Source organism: Bombina bombina, chromosome 1 (genome assembly GCF_027579735.1).
Source record: "Bombina bombina isolate aBomBom1 chromosome 1, aBomBom1.pri, whole genome shotgun sequence".
In the NCBI taxonomy this organism is placed as follows: Eukaryota; Metazoa; Chordata; class Amphibia; order Anura; family Bombinatoridae; genus Bombina; species Bombina bombina.
In genome coordinates this window covers 711721004-711730163 of record NC_069499.1, presented here as the reverse complement: position 1 = coordinate 711730163, position 9160 = coordinate 711721004, and positions in this window count along the sequence as shown.

Genomic DNA, 9160 nt, shown 5'->3' with positions numbered 1-9160 from the left:
ACTAGCATAAAAAACAGTACATGTTTCATCACCACGTTATTTGTATTCTAAAATACCATATTTTAGATATGCAGGGAAAAAAATCCTTTGGAGTCCATTTAAAGGGTTTGAATAAATCACTTCTAGTCCTATACTCTAATTTTCTTACAGTTTGTTTTATTAATAATCTTTTTTTTTTGCATAATCTCTCAAGAAATTGAAGAGACACAAACCCCAAAATGTTTCTTCCATGATTCAAATGGAGCATTTAATTTTAAACACCTTTTAAATGTACTTTTATTATATAATTTTCTTTGTTCAAAAGCATACCAAGGAGGGCTCAGGAGCTGCTATTCCCTACCAGTAGCTATCTGCTGATTGGTGGCTGCACATAAATACCTGTTGTCATTGGCTCACCAAATGTGTACAGTTAGTTCCCAGTAGTGAATTGCTGTTCCTTCAACAAAGGATACCAATAGAATATTTGATAATGGAAGAAAATTCGAAAAGTTTGTGGTTTCATGTCCCTTTAAATTGTACCGCAAAATGTATATATTTTCTTCTTCTAGGAAACAGGAGGTTAGTGTGTGATGTCATGATCCGGGTGAGGTATCTCTCAGATCCAGTGGGTTTAGGGCTTAGTTACCAATTATGGATTATCCTAAAAACTGCAGGATAATTAGGAACTATGTTTAACCCTTTAATTGCTGAGCCATTTCCACCCCTGTGGAGTTTTAGAAACGGCTCACATAGTACAGATTCAAACAAAACCATTATTTTATGGGTTATTTATCACGTTTGCACTGTACACTACCCAGCATGCTATTGCAAGTAAACCCATTTTGAACAAATATATAAAATACATTTTTAAAGTTAGTTAACCCCTTTATGCCGGGGGGGTACTTAGATCGGAACAAAGTTCTGATGTAAACACTTGCTGGAAAAATGAAATCACATGATCATCGATGTAACCACGTGATTTCAAGGCCAGATCGGATTATGGGGGGGGATGCCTACACCGCTAGGTACTCCCCCAGTCCAATTTTTCATTACCTAAAAAGAGGAAGCTGTAGTTCCCCCATATAAAGTAGGAGGTTCTATGCAGTCCTAACATCATTAAAGCCCATCGCTGTTAGGACAGCATGGAACGTTCTAATGGCGTGAAGGGGTAAAATACATAATAAACTATTTTACAGTATAATGCATATATATATATATATATATATATATATATATATATATATATATATATATATATATATATATATATATATAGCACCATATACACATGCACAATATACCCACAATGCCCCAGCTCAAATTTATAATTCATTTACAAGTTTAATTAACTATTGTTTAAAAATGTAAGAGTTTCAGTTCCTATGTGTAAATTATTATTCTCATTCTTCACTGTCTAAAGTGATCATTTACATTAACTCTAGCTGCATATTACGCTACTGGCAGAGAACTCTCGCATCACACAGTGAAGAAGTGTACTGAAACAACTCTTTGTGAGACTACTTTCAAACAAACATTAAATCCCTTTAGAACATTGCATCGCAAATCAAAAGTGCATGTGAAGTTACCTTTACAAATAACAATATTAAACAAACACACATGAAACTGCCTATATTTTTAGGGGTATTAAACACAAATTGTAAGCTACATAATAATGTATATTATAATTAGCCCATGTTTTAAATATCATGGATATCCTTTTCCATAACGATGAACTGTCAGATGCGATTCTAAAAATGTTTATGTCACAAATTGGGAGGTTCGAATGACAACCAATGAAAACTCTTTGTGAGAGATAAAAGGATACCATCAGAATTAGAACGTCATCCTTGAAAAAGCCGGAAGCTATCCGGTGAAACGTGCGTTGGAAACCATTGGCCGTGAAGACTCCTGCATCACTGGGAGGGTGTTGACTTTAAGAACTATACTCCGCCTCTCAGCTCACTCTTGAAGTGTCAGCGTTTGTTGCTGATTATATGCGGTTGTGTTCTTTGTTAAAAGAGTGATTTTAATTGAAATACATTCTTTTAACCTGCTGGAAGTCTCTCTGGTCCCTTCAATATACCAAAAGATTTTACATGGGCTTTTAAACTAAGAGCTAAGTCACAGCTCTAGTGAGTGTGAGTACATCTCCATTCATCTGCTTATCCTAAACAGGACTTCACTATTATCTGTTTCCCTTTCTTTTAAGGGCACCCACACAGAAGAACTCTGGCCTTATATCCTATTTTTGTGCACTTATAACACATTTTCTTTTCTGTATTTGTATTTATTATTTTGTGTTTTACTACAGGGATCTAACTGTTTTAGTTTAATAAACATTCATATCTGAGCAGACTTTTTCAGTCAATATTGCAACTTTATTTTGTCAAATGAGCATATTGTTTTATGGTTTTTCTTTTCACTGATTTGCCTGTCCTCCAGAACAAAACACCCTTGCTAACCAATCACAAACTAATACACAGACGTAACATGAACTATGTTTGCACATGGGGTGGCCTGCCGCTTCTCTTTCTTTAAGGTGGTTTAGCACTGATTCATTTTAGTTAATCAATAATAATATATTTAAAAGGCATTTAAACAAACAGACAAATATATTCCTTTCTAATCTCCATTTAATAATGAAATATAAATATATATTTATATATACACAATATTATTCACACCTAAACTACCTAGAATGCCCAATGCTATTGCAAATAATGTTTTTGCTTTCATGACTGTTGATGCAAAACTTATAATCCACCTTAAAAAAAAGAAATAGCTACAGACAAGGTAAACAGGGGTTCGGGGTACAAATATTCACAGAAAATAAGATAAAAGCATTAACTCAAATCTCCCTAGGGGAAAGTGGAACAAGGACATAGGACAATTTGCAGATGTATTTTACAGAAAAACACAGCAAAATAAATAATGAATGTATATTGCAACAACATTATACTTTCAATGATGAAACATTTTACACATTGTTGAAGTGTTGAGTTAAATGGTTCTTTATTAAGTATCGATTTGAGCCAACCTCACCAGCAAACAATGAACAAAAGTGTGTAACGCTCATTATAAGATAAAAGATCTGCCCATCCCTTTAAAGAAACCAAGATGGCCCTATAGAATAAAACATATTGTAAAGTAAATATGGCAGGGAATTCTCTGCTTGTCCACAACTGAGAAAACACACAAATAGGATATAATGCAGAAAAATGTATCCCAACAGACACAACCTGCTACTCTAATTGTTCTCTGTAAGGTTAAATCTTTGTGTCAGGGTTTATATTAGAATCCAGCCCGTCACTCCCTGGGGACATTAGGTACATGCACAGGTCCCTCTGAGGCATCTGTCAAAGGCTGTCAATGTGCCAGATCCTCAATGTATCCACTGACCCAGTAATATATGCACTGAGAGGACTCTGGGCTCCAATGCAAGATGCTGAGAGCCTGCTCAATAAAAGGACTGGGGATATTCAAAGTGAAAAGGGAAGGAATGCACAGCACGAATGACTGACACAAAGTGAAAAAAAACTTACCATAAGGGGAGAGAACATACAAGGTAGAATAAACTGAATATTAATGTGCTGTACTGTAATAGAATCCTAAAGCACTATGAGTGAGCACTAGGCTTTAGGGGCAAGATAACATATGCGGTGTTGCCCGCAAAAGCCGGCGACGCCGATTTTTACACAGTTTTGGTATTACATATATATGGCGCTGCATATAAATGCAGCATGTATATTTCACCTGTCGCCCGCAAATTTTACTCATATAAGCTAACATAGAACAGCGTCGCAAATCGGTATCACATATTCAGCTCAAGGACTTACGCAGCAGCAAAAATGGAGAAATTTTACTCCATTTTCACCTCGCCACATATAGGCAGGCCGCAGCAAGCCTTGTGCTGAAAATGTGAGCATATTAACTAACACCTAATGCATCTATCTATCTACCTGTCAACTGCCAACCCCCACCGCAATAACTAATAAAACTATTAACCCCTAATCTGCCATTCACCCACATCACAATAAACCTAATTATTCTATTAAACCCTTAACCATCAAACCCCCACATCGCAATAAACCTAATTTAATTACTAAGCCCCCTAACCTAACACCCCCTAAATTAACCCAAAATTACAATTAAAACAGTACTTAAAAAAAATTTGATTAAATAAAAATAATATAAACTTACAAAAAATAAAAAAGTCTAACATTACAGAAAATAATAAACCAAATTATCAAATATAAAAAAAAATTAAACCTCATCCCTATAAAAATAAAAAAGCCCCCCAATTAAAAACACCTAATACTAAACTATCAATAACCCTTAAAATGGTTTTTTGTAGGGCATTGCCCTAAGTTAAACAGCTCTTTTGCATTAAAAAAAATACCCATACAAATGCCCCTTTAGGGGCAATGGGTAGTTTAGGATTTTTTTGTGTCAGGTTTTCTATTTTGGGAGGTTTGGTGGGTGGGGGTTTTTACTGTTAGAGGGGGGACTTAGTATTTTTTTTAATGCAAAAGAGCTGTTTAAAGGGACATTATACACTCATTTTTTCTTTGCATAAATGTTTTGTAGATGATCTATTTATATAGCCCATAAAGTTTTTTGTTTTTTTAAATGTATAGTTTTGCTTATTTTTAAATAACATTGCTCTGATTTTCAGACTCCTAACCAAGCCCCAAAGTTTTCTGAGAATACCGTCAGCTACCTTCTCCAGCTTGCTCCTGTTTGGGTAAAGGGTCTTTTCATATGCAAAAGAAGGGGGAGGGGGGAGTGTCTTATTTGCCACTTGCCGTGGGCTTTCCAGCTACCTTTTCAACAGAGCTAAACCGAGAGCTTCTAAGTAAGTTTTTAAACTGTTTTATACTGGAGTTTTATATCAGTATCTGTGCATCTTATTCTTTATAGTAGTGTCTATTACATGCAGTTATATGAAAATGAGTGTATACTGTCCCTTTAACTTAGGGCAATGCCCTACAAAAAGCCTTTTTAAGGGCTATTGTTAGTTTAGATTAGGGAGTGTTTTTATTTGGGGGGGGGCTTTTTTTTAATAGGGATTAGGTTTAATTTAGATTTGGTGGGGGTTTGGCGTTTTAGGGGTTAATAGAGTTATTTGGTTAATTGTGATGTGGGTTAATGGTGGGTTATGGGTTAATACATTTATTAGGTAGTTTGCGATGTGGGTAAATGGCTGGTTAGGGGTTAATAAATTTATAAGGTAGTTTGTGATGTGGGTGAATGGCGGGTTAGGGGTTAATACATATATTAGGGAGATCACGATATGGGTGAATTGTGGGTTAGGGGTTTATACATATATTAGGGAGATTGCGATGTGGGTGAATGACAGATTAGGGGTTAATAATTTAATTAGGCATATTGCGTTGTGGGGGTTGCCTGTTTAGGGGTTAATACTTTTATTATTATTTGCGATGTGGGGGGATTGCGTATATAGGGGTTTTTACGTGTCGGTTTATTTTAGGAAGGCGTGTTAGACTTTTACGGGAGATTTAACATTTTTTTTATTTTCTTAGGCGCCAGCAGTTTCTAACGTGCCGTAAATCACTGGTGACAACATAAATTTGTATTTACGCACATTTCTGGACATAACTAGTTTATCTGACTTACGGCACTTTATGAACTGCCGGTGGGGTTTAAGTGATTCCCCGATGTGCGAGGGGAAATTACAGGCGAGAGAGAGAGAGTGAGAGTGAGAGTGAGAGAGAGAGAGAGAGAGACACTCACAGGAACGAACAACTGGCTCAATATCATTGTCAACCTGTTCTATGGCGATTTACCACCTGGGTGCAACTTTTTAGCCCAGTAATGCTTTTCACAGAGTAGAACTTTCCTGTAGTATATCAGTCTGATCCCGCCTATTACGGTCAGTCCAGCACCAAAATACCAGGCAATTCCTCTCTGAACAAGGAACACAGCAACCCCAGACGATTGTTTCGGCCTTCATTAGGCCTCGTCAGTGAGGTGTAGCCATATTCCTCTAAGCACACTGAGCAAGGAGTCCACATCTGGTTGCCCCTTTTTCCCATAGGGAGACTAAATACATAGAGAGAAGTGCACTCACAGGAACGAACAACTGGCTCAATATCATTGTCAGCCTGTTCAATAGCGATTTACCACCTGGGTGCAACTTTTTAGCCCAGTAATGCTTTTCACAGAGTAGAAATTTCCTGTAGTATATCAGTCTCCCTATGGGAAAAAGGGGCAACCAGATGTGGACTCCTTGCTCAGTGTGCTTAGAGGAATATAGCTACACCTCACTGATGAGGCCCAATGAAGGCCGAAACGATTGTCTGGGGTTGCTGTGTTCCTTGTTCAGAGAGGAATTGCCTGGTATTTCGGCGCTGGACTGACCGTAATAGGCGGGATCAGACTGATATACTACAGGAAAGTTCTACTCTGTGAAAAGCATTACTGGGCTAAAACGTTGCACCCAGGTGGTAAATCGCCATAGAACAGGCAAACAATGTTATTGAGCCAGTTGTTCGTTCCTGTGAGTGCACTTCTCTCTGTATGTATTTAGTCTCCCTATGGGAAAAAGGGGCAACCAGATGTGGACTCCTTGCTCAGTGTGCTTAGAGGAATATAGCTACACCTCACTGACGAGGCCCAATGAAGGCCGAAACCATCGTCTGGGGTTGCTGTGTTCCTTGTTCAGAGAGGAATTGCCTGGTATTTTGGTGCTGGACTGACCGTAATAGGCGGGATCAGACTGATATACTACAGGAAAGTTCTACTCTGTGAAAAGCATTACTGGGCTAAAAAGTTGCACCCAGGTGGTACATCGCCATAGAACAGGCTAACAATGTTATTGAGCCAGTTGTTCGTTCTTGTGAGTGCACTTCTCTCTGTGTATATATATATATATATACAGTGGGGGAAAAAAGTATTTAGTCAGCCATCAGTTGTGCAAGTTCTCCCACTTAAGAAGATGAGAGAGGCCTGTAATTTTCATCATAGGTATACCTCAACTATGAGAGACAAAATGTGGAAACAAATTCATACAATCACATTGTCTGATTTGGAAAGAATTTATTTGCAAATTATGGTGGAAAATAAGTATTTGGTCAATATCGAAAGTTAATCTCAATACTTTGTTATATATCCTTTGTTGGCAATGACAGAGGTCAAACATTTTCTGTAAGTCTTCACAAGGTTGTCACACACTGTTGCTGGTATGTTGGCCATTTCCTGCATGCAGATCTCCTCTAGAGCAGTGATGTTTTGAGGCTGTCGCTGGGCAACACAGACTTTCAACTTTCTCCAAAGGTTTTCTATGGGGTTGAGATCTGGAGACTGGCTAGGCCACTCCAGGACCTTAAAATGCTTCTTACGAAGCCACTCCTTCATTGCCCGGGCGGTGTGTTTGGGATCATTGTCATGCTGAAAGACCAGCCACATTTCATCTTCAATGCCCTTGCTGATGGAAGGAGGTTTGCACTCAACATCTCACGATACATAGCCCCATTCATTCTTTCATGTACATGGATCAGTCGTCCTGTTCCCTTTGCAGAGAAACAGCCACAGAGCATGATGTTGCCACCCCCATGCTTCACAGTAGGTATGGTGTTCTCTCTCCTCCAAACACGACAAGTTGTGTTTCTACCAAACAGTTCCACTTTGGTTTCATCTGACATATGATATTCTCCCAATCCACTTCTGGATCATCCAAATGCTCTCTAGAATACTTCAGACGGGCCCAGACATGTACTGGCTTAAGCAGGGGGACATGTCTGGCACTGCAGGATCTGAGTCCCTGGCAGCGCAGTGTGTTACTGATGGTAGCCTTTGTTATGTTGCTCCAGCTCTCTGCAGGTCATTCACTAGGTCCCCCCGTGTGGTTTTGGGATGTTTGCTCACCGTTCTTGTGATCATTTTGACCCCACAGGGTGAGATCTTGCGTGGAGCCCCAGATCAAGGGAGATTATCAGTGGTCTTGTATGTCTTCCATTTTCTAATTATTGCTCCCACAGTTGATTTCTTCACACCAAGCTGCTTGTCTATTGCAGATTCAGTCTTCCCAGCCTGGTACAGGTCTACAATTTTGTTTCTGGTGTCCTTCGACAGCTCTTTGGTCTTCACCATAGTGGAGTTTGGAGTGTGACTGTTTGAGGTTGTGGACAGGTGTCTTTTATACTGATAACAAGTTCAAACAGGTGCCATTAATACAGGTAATGAGTGGAGGACAGAGGAGCCTCTTAAAGAAGAAGATACAGGTATGTGAGAGCCAGAAATCTTGCTTGTTTGTAGGTGACCAAATACTTATTTTCCACCATAATATGCAAATAAATTCTTTCCAAATCAGACAATGTGATTGTCTGGATTTGTTTCCACATTTTGTCTCTCATAGTTGAGGTATACCTATGATGAAAATTACAGGCCTCTCTCATCTTCTTAAGTGGGAGAACTTGCACAATTGGTGGCTGACTAAATACTTTTTTCCCCCACTGTATATATATATATATATATATATATATATATATATATATATATATATATATATTATACACACACATGCTTTGTAAATCTGTTCATAAAATGTATAATTAAAAGAAGTTAAAAGGGACGGTCTAGACAAAATTAAACTTTCATGATTCAGATTGGGCATGTAATTTTAAACAACTTCCCAATTCACTTTTATCATCAAATTTGCTTTGTTCTCTTGGAAGTCTTAGTTTAAAGCTAACCCTAGGTAGGCTCATATGCTAATAAGTCCTTGAAGGCCACCTCTTATCTCAGTGCAGTTTACAGTTTTTCACAGCTAGAGAGTGCTAGTTCATGGGTGCCATATAGATAGCATTGTGCTCAACCCCTGTGGAGTTACTTATGAGAGGGCGCTGATTGGCTAAAATGCAAGTCTATTAAAAGAACTGAGAGGCAGTCTGCAGAAGCTTGGATACAAGATAATCACAGAGGTAAAATGTATATTAATATAACCGGGTTGGTTATGGGTAATAAAGGAATTATCTATCTTTTTAAACAATAAAAATTCTGGAGTAGACTGTCTCTTTAATGTGATTGACGTGGCTGTCAATAATAAATAAGTAACCCCCATACACACAGGCAGGCACAGACACCACTTCATACCTCATTCTGTAAGTATTTTGATATTAACAAGAAAATAAGAGATAGCAGACACATACTATCAATCCTT